The sequence below is a fragment of the Lytechinus pictus genome, chromosome 17 (genome assembly GCF_037042905.1).
Source record: "Lytechinus pictus isolate F3 Inbred chromosome 17, Lp3.0, whole genome shotgun sequence".
Lineage (NCBI taxonomy): Eukaryota > Metazoa > Echinodermata > Echinoidea > Temnopleuroida > Toxopneustidae > Lytechinus > Lytechinus pictus.
This window is the reverse complement of record NC_087261.1, coordinates 4519642-4532050: the sequence shown is the minus strand read 5'-3', so window position 1 is coordinate 4532050 and position 12409 is coordinate 4519642. Positions and strand designations below refer to the sequence as shown.

General features: G+C 34.4%; 1 long non-coding RNA gene across 1 annotated transcript; it reads left to right on the top strand.

The window, feature by feature from the left end:
• Positions 1 to 4760: 4760 nt before the first annotated feature.
• Positions 4761 to 10773, top strand: LOC135157294 (uncharacterized). Its single transcript, XR_010296306.1, has 3 exons — positions 4761 to 4853; positions 6620 to 6723; positions 7846 to 10773. It is a non-coding gene; the product is annotated as an uncharacterized LOC135157294 (long non-coding RNA).
• Positions 10774 to 12409: the final 1636 nt, after the last annotated feature.

Here is a 12409-nt window from a genome sequence, read left to right as displayed (position 1 = left end):
AAAAGCTTAGTCAAGATGAAAGAAATAAATGTGAAGGCTTGATGAGTATGGCAGAATGCAAAAAGGCTGTATTCTCAATGAAGAGGAATAAAGCGCCAGGTATGGACGGACTGCCTATCGAATTTTATCAAGTTTTCTGGGAAGAAATAGGCGAGTTGTTAATTAGTGCATTCAATGAATTTTTCAGTAATGGACAGATGTCGCCTTCACAACGAAAAGGTCTCATAACTCTGATTTATAAAAAAGGAAACAGTGATGATTTAAAGAACTGGAGACCAGTAACACTACTCAATTGCGACTATAAAATAATTGCAACAGTTCTAGCATTAAGATTACAAAAGGTTTTAACGAGTATTATTATGGAAACACAAGTAGGGTATATTAAAGGACGTTTAGGAGGTTTCAATGTAAGAATTGTTAAAGATATGATAGATTACATGCATGAAAAAAATGTTGAAGGTGCGGTCATGATGGTTGATTTCACCAAAGCATTTGATTGTATTGATATATCTTTTATAATGAAATGCTTAGACAAGTTAAATTTTGGCGATGAATTTCGCAAATGGATCTGTGTCCTTTACAGTCGAATAGTAAGTTCAGTAATTGTAAATGGTAGGATAACAGAAGAGTTTCAAGTGCAAAGGGGAATACGGCAAGGCTGTCCTCTTTCGGCACTCCTGTTTGTGATTGCAGCTGAATTCTTTGCAAACAAGATACGTAAAAATGATACTATAAGAGGTGTTTGTTTTGATGAAACCAATGGTCACTTTGAGTTAAAGGTATTACAGTATGCAGATGATACTACCTTTTTTGTTGGAGACGATAGCTCATTAGAAATTATTTTAACTGAATTAGAAGATTTTGGGAGGGTAGCCGGTCCTAAAATTAACAAAGAAAAAACTGCACTCTTATGGATAGGTAAGAAAAAAAATCGATGGGTGATACAAGACATTGACCTGACATGGGCAGAAAACCCGGTAAAATATTTGGGCTTTTTTATCTCTAATAATGTGGAAATTGCTAACAGTGCAAATTGGGAAAATAAGTTAGAGAAAATGCAACGTCTCCTAGATAATTGGCGTAAAAGAAACTTGACATTATTTGGTAGAGTGACGATTGTGAAATGCTTGGCACTAAGCCAAGTAGTCCATTTGCTTATGTTTAATTCAGTTCCATCAATAATTATTAAGAAACTAAATAGAATGTTTTTCAAATTCCTTTGGAATTCACGAATGGAAAAGGTTAGAAGATGTGATGTTATCAAAGATTACACACAAGGTGGTCTGAAAATGGTTGACATAGAAAAGAAAGTAGTCAGTTTTAGATTAAGATGGTTAGGAAGGTTAACAAATGAGGTAAATTCTATGTGGAAAACACTTGGAAATTATTGGTTTGAGCGTTTTGGAACTCTTAATCTAATCTTGAATAGCGACTTTCGGGTTCACAATGTTACCCCATTGTTTGATAAGAAAATACCTCCATTTTATGTTGAAATAATTCGAGCTTGGAGTCTGATTGATAAAGAAATATTATTCAGAAAAGAACATGAGGTAGAAAATATTTTATGGTTTAATCATTATATTGTTTTTAATAAATCACCACTATTTTTCAAGGAATGGTACAGTAGTGGAATAATATACTTGGAAGACATTTTGAATGTTAATGGAGGCTTTAAAGATGTATCCGAAATTTCATCTATGTTGAAGTTTAAAAATAGTAAAAGATCTGTCATTTTTTATTATTCAAAACTGAGGCAAGCTATACCTAAAATTTGGCTATCAAAATCTATTATTGAGAACCTACAAAGATCTGCGCATCTTGATATACCCAAACTAAAAATAGGTAACTCAGTAAAATGTCTGGACCACGTACCTTCAAGATACTTTTACAATTATGCTATACGTCATGAAGGGTCAAATTCACGTTGTTGTTTCTATTGGGAAAATATTTCGAAAAAGAGTATAGTCTGGAATACTTGTTTCGAGAGAAACTTGTTAACAGTAAAAGAAAACAAACTTAGATCATTTAATTTCAAAATACTATATAATTTATTGCCTGTGAAAAGAAATTTATGTAAATGGCGTATAAGTGAAGATGCTTATTGTAATAGTTGCCATGTAGAAGAGGACATAACACATGCCTTGATCACTTGTAAATTAAATCAAAATTTTTGGTCATATATAATTTGGCTGATTAAAAAAGCCTTCAATAAACACGTTATTATCGATGTCGATTTTTTGATAAAAAATAACGAGCACAAAGAACTAGATGATATCATTAATGTAGCTTTTTGGACTGTGTATAAATCAATTTTGTTACGTAATTACAGGAAAGTAGACAATAGACCATCAAATCTAACGTTTTTATTTAAATCAGAATTGCGTAGGAGACTAGAAATGAACAAAAACTGTACTGGTAAATCTTTGTATCGTCTTCCGTATGTATTATTTGATTATGTTTAATGTATTTTGATATAAATGTGAAATGCATATACAGATGATTAAATAAATGCTATTGAAAGAAAAAAAAAAAAAAATATGTCAACTTGGAATGTTTACCATTCTAATATTAACGTACATGTAAATGCAATGGTGGTGTACATTTTGGATGACACATGTAAACCCCCATGGTACAAATATTGAACTTGTTTAGCTAAATATTAGCTCCTATTTGCTTGCATACAACGTGGAGCTCTGTGGTATGGTCCATGCATATAATACAGGTACACTAGGCATGGTACAAATGTATGCTACTGAACACCACTTTTAAAGGGGAATCCAACCCAAATAAAAACTTGTTTTTATAAGGAAAAGAAAAATCAGACAAGTTGATAGGTGAAAGTTTGAACAATTTTGGACAAACAACAAGAAAGTTATGAATTTTTAAAAGTTGTAAATATTGGTAATCACTATACCCATGGAGACTTCAAATTGGCCGCATATGGGATGTCATAGTGATGTAAGGCAAGGACTACTCTTCCATGTACTCCAATACATATTATGGCTAAAATGTAATTCTTCCCAAAAGTTTTATTTCAAATTATATTTTTCTTTCATGAGGACATAAAACAATATACTACATGGGTTATATTTGGATTACTGCCCCAGGGGAATGGGTACTTAGGAGAAAACCACAAATCCCTGATAATAAAGTACATGGCCTATGGGAAAGTTGTCCTTGCCCCTTGTCATAATTTACTTACCAAGTTGCCAATTTGAAATCTACATAGTATTAGTGATTTCAATTTTAAAGCAGCTATAACTTTTGTATTGCTTGTCCGATTTCTTTCAAAGTTTCACCATTCTGTTTCATTTATTTTTCTCCTTCCACACACAGCATTTTATGGCTAAGGCTGGATTCCCCTTTAAGTGCTGACATCAGATAAATTTAGCACATTCTTAAGTTTTAATAATCTTTTTTCATAATCAGTCATCAGTATTTGTATTGTGATACTGAAAATGTCATTATGCTGTATTCAGCACGTTGTGAACGATAGTCTCTTGCACTTCAAAAGAAATGTACATGTATATATAGTTATCAAATATTGACCAAGATGATTTGTTTTATATTTATAGTTCACAAGTTATCATTCCCCATTCGGAAGTTGACAATGTATGATTTTATATTGTTTGTCAATACCAGAATGGGAAAAGTAGAGAAATTTGCAGTACTTACATGTAGATCTGAAATATGAATTTGGATTTGTCCTTGTGAATAGGAATGGCTGGATTTACCAGTTCACCATCACCATCATCATCACCACCACCACTGTCATCACCATCGCCATCATCATCATCATTTCAAAATCATCATCATTCATGGCCGTACGGTCAAAAATTTTCGAAGACTTGAATGTGAGGGAGCAAAGCGACCAAGCTTGTCATGGGAATGATTTTGTGTTTTCTAAAGTGAAATTGAAGGATTTTGTGCACAGTTTTTAAATATATATGTGAAAAATTTTAGTAAAAAATGTAGGTTTTCAAAATTTCTGGGGGGGGGGGGGCAACTACCATCCCCTCACTGCTTATGGCCATGTCATCATCCTAATCATCATGATCATCACCTTTGTTCATATCCATCATACACATTAACATCATCATCACCATCATTATCATCATTATTATTATTATTTATTTGGCCATAATAAACATACAAAAATTGTACAATGTAATTCCATAAATACAATTTGATGTTGAATAATTAAATATAGATAAGGTAGAAATGAAAAAAAAGAAAAGAGTAAGAAAACGGTTTTTCCATGGGCCAGGGCTCGCAAAAGTAAAATTCAGTACTATTGCCCAGAGGCATGCGAGCCCTCATGGAAAAACCGTTGAGAGAATATTGCACATTCAATATATAAAATTGCACATTATTAAAATTAAAATTAAACACATTGACAAACATTATTTTAAAAAGTATGTATGTAACGCCAGGCAATTAAGATACAGTAAAAGAAATAAAGACGGGTATTGGGATGAATTTGAATACCAATGCCGGACTGATATGTGTATCATCACCATTGATCATCTTCATCACAATCATTTACACCGTCATCATCACAATCTTATCATTATCATATCACCATCATTATCAGTGTTGTCATCGCCATCATCATTACATCATAAATGTACCATCATTAACATATCCATCATTATCAACTATTAAGATGATGTAAATCATGCTGGTAGCCTGGTAATAATTATCATAACAATACCAGACTGTTAAATTAAATATTTTTTGTGAATATTTTGTGTTTTTCAGGGAAGGCAATGATCCTGATGACAGTTCGAAGATCACCTATGGTCAGCTCCTTAAAGATGTCTGCAAGTTTGCCAATGTCCTCAAACAACATGGTGAGCTACCTGTCTAGTACCCTTTTTACACAGGATTTTCTTAACCCCGGACTATCGCTAACCCCGTACTATCCTTAACCCCGTACTATCTTTTTTTCCTTTTCACACATGCCAAATCGTTATTGCTATCCCCGGATAAGGAATGCTTGCTTTTCACACACGAAACTCGCTAACCCCGTACTATAGGTGGGGCTAAATTGCCATTTAGCCCCACCTATAGTACGGGGTTAAGCTTAGCCCACTTTCGTTTTACACTAGCGATCTTAACCCCGTACTATCGCTCTTAGCACCGCAATTGCTGGGATAACCCTGCTTTTTTGCAGGGCCAAATAATCCCGTACTATAGGTGGGGTTAGCCCACTTTGCAAAAATGCTGTGTAAAAAGAAAGTGGGCTAAGCTTAACCCCGTACTATAGGTGGGGCTAAATGGCAATTTAGCCCCACCTATAGTACGGGGTTAAGGAAATTTTAGCGTGTGTAAAAAGGGTATAAAGCTTTGGTAAAGACTCATTGTGAATAATACTCAAGTACTGTCCAACATTTCAATTCTGGAAAGTCTAGTGGCCATTGAATCTCTTTCAGTAGTTGATTCTTCTTTCTTTTTTCATGTCTACAGAAGTACCTTGTCATTGTGTCTGAAAGTGCATTCAGTTGGTTTTACTTCTCACCTTTTATGGTTGTTGATTGGATATCAAAAACTACACAAAGAGATCATATCCTGAAATTTTCAGTCAATTCCATTCCATGTTTGAGAGGGTCTTTATAAAATACACAGATATTCTGTTTCAAGGGCACCCGATCAAATTAGATTGTGATGTAGAATCGGTGAATTTATCAAATAAATACGTTTTTAGTTTGATCCTCCAGGCTGCACACAACACATGTTATGGGTCATACATGTATGCATTGATGTACAGTAGCAAATGCAAGTGAATATAGTGACATGCATTTTGAGGGATTTCCCAAAACTAAAAATAGGCTTTCACCAGCAAGGGTACAAAAATCAACAACAACAACAAAAATCTTCCCCAAAAGTTGCTGAAATTTCATACATAAAATGCTAACTATTTTCTATATTTCCTTGAAACTATTTGATTTTAATATTTGGAAAATTGTTAAAAGAATGCAAAATATTCCCTTCTTTCTTGACTCTGAAAGATTGTTTTTAGTTGATATCATACTAGATCTATAATATATGAATGTTTACATCTGGGACGAGAATGCCAAATTTTGGCTGATCAATTTACAAAGTCATTCTTATATATTTAAAAATTATATTCTTCATATATGTAAATGGATTTGCAAAGAATAAGTTAGTGAATCATTTGATTTTGAACTGTTTTGAACTCCTTTCCTCAACTTAAAATTAAAATTATCACCTTCAATGGGTTCATAGGGTATTATGGGTAAAGCAAAAGTTCATTGACCTTTGTTATGACTCCATCATTATTGAAGCTGATAGTGGGCCTTTTCACACGTGAATCTTGATCATCATTGTAATGATGATTGCTATTGTAATCTTGACTGTGATTAGCGTTCATGATTCTAATCATGTTCTAGTTTGGTTTCACACGTGCTAAATATTCGTCATAAGCCTTATTTTTCACTGGAAGAATCCTTTAAATTACAATTTTATTTACAGTATGAAAGGGCAGAGTATTTTTTTCAAGTCGAGTAAAGTAGCACACAGTATGTGTTTATGCTTATTACATTCTGTTTGTAATGTGTTGTTTTCTAATGCAAAAAGTCCTTCTTATGTTTCACAGGTGTAAAGAAAGGAGATCGTGTAGCAATCTACATGCCTATGATATTTGAGCTAGTGGTGGCCATGCTGGCTTGTGCTCGTATTGGAGCAATGCATTCTATCGTGGTAAGTAATTTGAATGAAGGTGACTGTGTACATCTGAATGGCAGCAATATTTTCAATTTCATTTTGCATTTTGATATGTGTCCTTGATGTAATAATTGCCAATATTCTAAATATACTTTAAATTATACTGATTGATAAATCTGCAACTTTCTTTTAAATGTATACCCCTGTGCCATTGTTGTTGGCTTTAATCTAGTTCAGTTCCATTTATTAATCTACAGTGTATTTTCGGTTGATATCAAATGTATGACTGTAGCAAAAAACATTAAATGGTAAATATGCATACATGTACATGAATAAATTCATAGCAACCAAAATATAAAAGTAGAAAATTACATTATGATGTATACCAGGGTACGAAATTATTTTATTTTTCAGGGGCTATCTTTGTTTCCACATCAGGGCAATACAGGATTTTTTTGGGGGGTGGGGGGAGGGGCTATTTCTTTCATTTAAGTGCCAATTTTTAGGGAGTAATGAGCAATTATGCAGTAAAAGCAAATATAATTATTCTGCTAGAATTAGAATATTGATTTTATAAATAAACATGAATATTGGTTGTGAAAGATCTCGGGGTGACTAGCACATACAAAACTTGCTGTTTCAATTCAGGAGGGCCTTCAGTACACTAGGCATGAGTAGGCTGCACATTCAGACCCTAAACTCGAGTGAAGGGCTGCACAGCAGACTGGGTGACTCTAGAAAGAATGGACCCCCAGGCCCATAGCATGCATTTTGGTGGAATTTTAGGGGCAATTTGGGCCGTCTTAAGGGCGAAATCAGCCGTGGCTCTCATGTATTGCCTATGCTGATGTATACAGTATGTTCATGTGTTAGGAAAAAGAACATTGAACAAGGTTGTTTGAGAAATGATAGCGGTATATTTACCCAGGGTAGCTACTTCAGTTCCGAAAACTGTTCTCCCAGCGGGCCCTGCTATTAATACCCCAGCTTTAGCTGAGAAAGTGGAACTGAGTGGAATACTTTCCCAAAACCCTTCAGATCTGACCACAGCTGTAGTCCTAAAAAGGACTGAGAAAAATTGATTCATCCCAACAGCAGAGTGAAAAACATGACAATATGAGATAATGATGTGCAAGAAATTCTCTCTCTTTAATACAGTTTGGAGGTTTTTCATCAGACTCTCTTGCTGGTCGAATGTTGGATGCTAAATCATCTGTTCTTGTCACTGCGGGTAAGACTATAAAATCCTTTTGAGAAATTGATACTATATTAATATTTGAGGGTCAAATGTCAATTTAGTTCTGATTGAAATAAATCAGGGGAGTGTTTCATCAACATTTTCGTCTTGACAAGTTATCAGATCTGACAACTTTCCTTAATGTTGATTGGCTGAGAAGCATTGTTACTATGGTTACTGTAGTATAAAACGAGACTTGTCAGATAAAATGTCGGACAGGTCCTTTAATGAAATGCTCCCCTGAACGAAATTGACCTTTGACCCCCCAGGCAAGACCATAGCCTACCTATACCTTGGTTGTGAGACATTCATATTTGGGCTCAAGGGTCAATTTAGGTCTCAATTAAACTCAAAGAAGGTACACATATTTTCCCAGTCAGTTTTCAAATTCAGGTGTTTCTTTGTTGCTATTGCCTATCCTTTCCCCCTATTTTAGTCAAACTTCCATTTCCATTTCAATTTTGAGATCAGATTACACAGAACACATGTTATTCCAAAGATGATATATCCACTTAAGTATCAATCTTGTTAGATGCTCAAGGCGCTCCTATATTACCTCGATTATTAAGCTAGTTTACTGATGGTGGTGCTCAGAGTTTTTGAGGAATTGATTTCTGCCGCTACCCATTCACCTCACCTGGGTTGAGTGCAGCACATTGTGGATATATTTCTTGCTGAAGGACATTATGCCGTGGCTGGGATTAGAATCCACAATCGTCTTGTTTCAAAGTCTGGAGACTAATCCACTGGGCCACAATGCTATATGTTACCTCTTTTCTGTGAAATTTTGCCAAAAGTTGAACAGGTTTTTGTGGTCCTAAAAGATTGCATGTGGACATAGTGGTCTGTGTTCTATTGTGTGGCCATAGGCCATAAACTGTGCTAATATTTTGGAAAGCCAAAAAAGTCAAAATTTTGTGAAAATTGTAGGCCTAGGTATGTCCACTGTTTTCTGCATCATGCTCTAATGGCGAGGAAAACTTATTCATTTGTTATTTCCAGAATTTCTGAATGATCTGAGTAACAGATAAGCTGATAAATCATACCTGTCCTGTTGGAGATTTGTGTCATAATTGTGTATTAAAGGGGAAGTTCGCCCTGACAAAAAGTTGATTGCAAAATTAGCAGAAAAAATAATAAAAAATATTGGAGAAGGTTTGAGAAAAATCCATAAAAGAATAAAAAGTTAGGAGAATTTTAATTATTTGATTTGTGACGTCATATGCGAGCAGCTTTACGACATATTGTATGGTTTAAAAAAATCAATGAAATATGTCATTTTCTCAGAAAATTTTAATAGAACTTTATTACTGTATGTTTAGCATATCAATACAAATCATTTCACATCTGTTTTGAAAAATAAAATTAAAATAAGACTTCACGATCCATTAAAAATCTATATTATATGCCATTTGGGGCAGCTGCTCGTTTATGATGTCACAAATCCAAAACTTAAAATGCAATTAACTTTCTTAATCTCTAATGGATTTTCCTTTTCCTCAAACCTTCACCAATATTTTTAATGATTTTTCTGCTATTTTACAACAAACTTTTGTTCAGGGTGAACTTCCCCTTTAATTTCGTTATAGTTAAACCACAACTTTAGACCAGAGTTTAAATTAAAGGTAAATTCCAGTTCTGGTAACGATCTCAAAATGATTTTTTACAGAATCTAATATAATGACCACCCAAGTGTCTGTTTGTATGAATAAAAAATATGTGCCAAAGGATTCTGGAAGAAATTGTGTAATTGCTGAGAAATAAGCAAAATAAGCGCGGATTCGGTCACTTCCGTCGGGTCTTTATTCCAGCAATGATAATACACTGTCCCACGTGTGCCTATCTGTGTTGGCGATCTTCAGTGTGATCGTATTTCAGCTTAGATTTTATGATTTCACAAAGTTCAGTTTATGTAACTGTACCAGATCTAGATCCACGATGATATAGTCATACTTAACCTTGGTTTTACAGACTTTCTCACGAAATTAGTGTTTTACTGCAACTACTTAGCTTTAAACCTAAGTTTAGAATTCTTATTCATATTATGGCCTTGCTTGCAATGAGGATCATTCCTATCATACAAGCTCAAAGATATATTATTTACTTTAATAGCACTTGAGACGGTTAATTGTATCATTGTCTGATGATAAAGTAAATTTGATCTATAATATTACAAAATGTATTAACCACAAACGAGACAAAATTTGAGTTCGATGTCCAGGGGAACATTACATCAACATGTGTCATCCGCATGGGCGTCAATCCAAACTTGAGCATGGGGGGGACACAATAGCAACATGCAAGCATGTCACTTTTATAGGTATACTTTCAAAGTTAATACCATGACGTATTGCTGAAGCCCGTCTTCTTTCTCCCTCTCTCCACGTACCCCCCCCCCTCTCTCTAGCTCTCTCTATCCCACCACACACACAAACACACCCACCCACACACAACCTCTTTCTGACTTTGTTTCCTTCAATTTGACCTTTGAGTATATGAAAACTATATGAAAGGATGCCTTTATCATGCTTTCAACAAGAATGTTAAGAAGCTTTATGAACATATCTATTAAATACTGAAATTTTTCTCCATGAAAATCAAGTTCCCTGGTTATGTTACATTGTGACATGAATAATAATGTATAAATAAACTCAAAATAAAATGCATCACTTGTCATATTTTATTCAAACTTCAAGAATATGACATATTATTTTCATCATGACTTAGTCCAATAACTTGTAGTAGAGGTGTAGTATCTTCCAAATTTCATCCTCCTTCTTTGCTCAACTTTGCCTTACATTACTCATCCTAGTCAGAGATTAATGAATATCAGAAAAGAAATTTACCAGAAAAAAAATAAAAGAGCAACCCCTAATCTTTTTCCTGGTACCTTACTAATACAATTTACACCGCTCATGTCTGAACCAATGAAGCTGAAAGACAAAATGGGTGGTTAAAGGGGGCTGACTGATCAGCCCGGCAAAGCAACCTTTTCAACCTTGCATATTAAAATATCCTTATTAAAAGGATTATTCATTGTAACCACATTCAGTAACAAAGAAATCATTCAGCTCAGTGAGGCATCAGTGAGAGATTCATCTCATACTTACTTGCCATACCTTGCAAAAATGGAATTGTACCTGTTGTCTATCTGATTAATTTGTTCAGTCATGCATGGTGTCATTGGTAAAAAAAAACAAAAAGGTATCAATTTAACATGTAATATTTTAAAATCTTGAAATATTAACTCTTGAAATTTTTATTACCTTTTTAATACATACTGTTTTCAGCTTCTCTTATGCATCCCTTTAAAAACCAAGTCAGTTTCATTATAAAAATAACATTATAAATTTTAAAGGGCAAATCCACCCCAACAAAAATAAAAAAAGACAACAAAAGAAATGTGAAATATCATAATTTTTCTTCATTTTGTTTTTAAACAGGGTTTGATTTTTCCCTGAACATGTCGAAAATAAAGAGCTTTGTTATTTTCAAAATTGCAAATATTGAAATAGTCTATACCGTATGTAATAAAATACAAAGGAAATAGTGTGTGACATCATCCACTGTCTCATTTGCATTTCACCCTTGTTATGCATATAACTGCTTTATGAAAATGAAATTTTTGAACATACCAAAACTTCTTATTTTACATCCAATTTTGAGGAAATTTTCAGTTTTATTTTTGTTTTTTTTCTCTGACTCTCTCTTTCTTCAAATTAACTTTTGTTGGAGTGGACTTGCCCTTGAAGGGGTGCATACATTTTTTTACTTGGGGTACCCATGAATGGAGCCATATTATTTAGTACTCTTTACTTCGTTAAATTTCATAGGTATATCTCATCCTACCAAAAATGTGCCTCCTTGATTCACAATTGCGAGCAAATGATACTGCTATATCATGTAAATTTATTTCAGCTAACTTGTCACGATGCACATGACAAACCATCAGATGGTTCAATCTGTCTTGCTTCATTGTGTTCCTCAACCAAGTTTTCACCCGCCTCAGAGCACTGAAAGATCTTTCTGCCTCACATGAACTGGCGGGTGATAGTAACAAAAGTCGTAGTAGTCGTTCAACTTGGGGGAACATTCTCCTTACGTCTTGCACCATGTTTTTGAAGAGAATTCTGTATTCTTCAAGAGATGAACAGCTAAATTGATGCCGGAAGAAGGCTAACTCTGGCTCAAATGTATGTGCATCCTCTAGCTCGGGATACTTTTCCACAAGGTCTTTGTGGAAGGAACCAGATAAAAGCATTGATGCAAACTTGTTCTGCTCTTGGAGATCTGTGGTACTGAAGTATGTTCTCAGACTAGAAAGGGCGCTGTCAATAACCTTGAAAAAATCAGTGCGATAGGTTTCCTCGATGGAACTTGAAACATATTGCTGGGACCCATCATTATACCTCGCTGGGATTCTTGTTGATCTTGCAGTTAGAGGATCAACGTTCCACTTCTTAATCTTTGAATTTGCATCTTCAA